The sequence below is a fragment of the Sinocyclocheilus anshuiensis genome, unplaced genomic scaffold, assembly GCF_001515605.1.
Source record: "Sinocyclocheilus anshuiensis isolate Anshui unplaced genomic scaffold, SAMN03320099.WGS_v1.1 scaffold278, whole genome shotgun sequence".
NCBI lineage: Eukaryota > Metazoa > Chordata > Actinopteri > Cypriniformes > Cyprinidae > Sinocyclocheilus > Sinocyclocheilus anshuiensis.
In genome coordinates, this window is record NW_015546072.1 from 1,709,219 (window position 1) to 1,710,644 (window position 1,426).

The following is a 1,426-nucleotide window of genomic DNA, read 5'->3' on the forward strand; positions in this document are numbered from 1 at the left end:
AGATCTTCTTTATGCAACAAGAGCTTGTAACACTTCAAAGAGAAAAGAAAAATTGAAATCATATGACCCCTTTAAACTCATAATTTCCATAGTGCCCCTATTTGTCTATACTGTCATTTTCAGATAGTACATAAATTAAGCATAAATTACACTGTGAATTTAACAGGTTAATTTAGTGTGATCCATTATTTGAAAATAATGCAGTAATAAAATATTCATGTAATTAATCATGCCCTCAACCCATATGTAAATTCAATAATAAGTCATTTTCCTACTATCAGAGCCATTTTTGCTTGAGTACATCTTCATGTTTTTGTCCACAGTCAGCGCAGCTCACTCGCTACTACAAACAGTGTGTAAAAAATGGTGTGAGATGCTACAAAACAGTAAAACCAAAGACTACAATCTGCAGACACACTACAAAAATACATCCTGTATGCATGGCCAATCACTTATGGTCACATTTACTGTTCTATGACTTTTCACGAGTGAAATGTAGTAATTTCAATACTCCATGCAATCAAGGATTTGGTGAATTCTGAAGATTTCTCAACAGTTCCAAATTGGATGGAAAAACAGTGGAAAGCTGCTTTGTTTGAAAGTGACTTCTGTGTGAGTTGTGCTTCAGTTCATACTATGCTATGAAATTTTGCTAATGTGACCACACCTTCAGAAAGATACAAAAGTCAACTGCAAAATGTACTCTTTCAGGCGTAAGCTCAAACATACAGAAAATAAACCATATACTGTTCTGACTTTTACATCAACTTTGTCCAAATCCAATTATGTAATGTCTGAATTATCCTCATTTGGAGGCTCATTAAAAATATCCTGATATTATGTAATTAATTGTATTTAAATAGATTAATTAATCAGCATATCATGCTATTCATGATTTTCATTAAATAACCTTTAACATCCATGGAACCCTGCACTGCACAAAATGTTCTTCAGGTATTAAAATATTCCTTCCAATTAGTAAAAATGATTCTTTTACAAACTGTTCCTTGGGGAACCTAAAATGGGTCTTCTATGGCATTGCTATGAAACACCCCTTTTGGAACTTTCAGGTAAATGCATAAGGTCATGAAATCGGGCTAAGACGTGGGTAATTTCTCTTTAACCCCATGTAAGGTGGGTAAGAGCAACCCACATTCAGCCTTTAATGTCTTTCCACACAAATCAAGCCCGTTCACGTGCTAGTCCCCCTTCTCTGGCCTTTGTCCTCAAATTCACCCAGACAAAATGGCGAGGACATTAAATTCATGTCACAAACCTTGCGGTTTTTCATTGAAAAAGCCCTCTGCGACAGGCCATCCTGGAGAGCACTGCTTCATTATTCACTATGAACTCTACAGGACCTCACACATACTCCCTGTGTGTGTGTGTGTGTGTGTGTGTGTGTGTGTGTGTGTGTGTGTGTGTA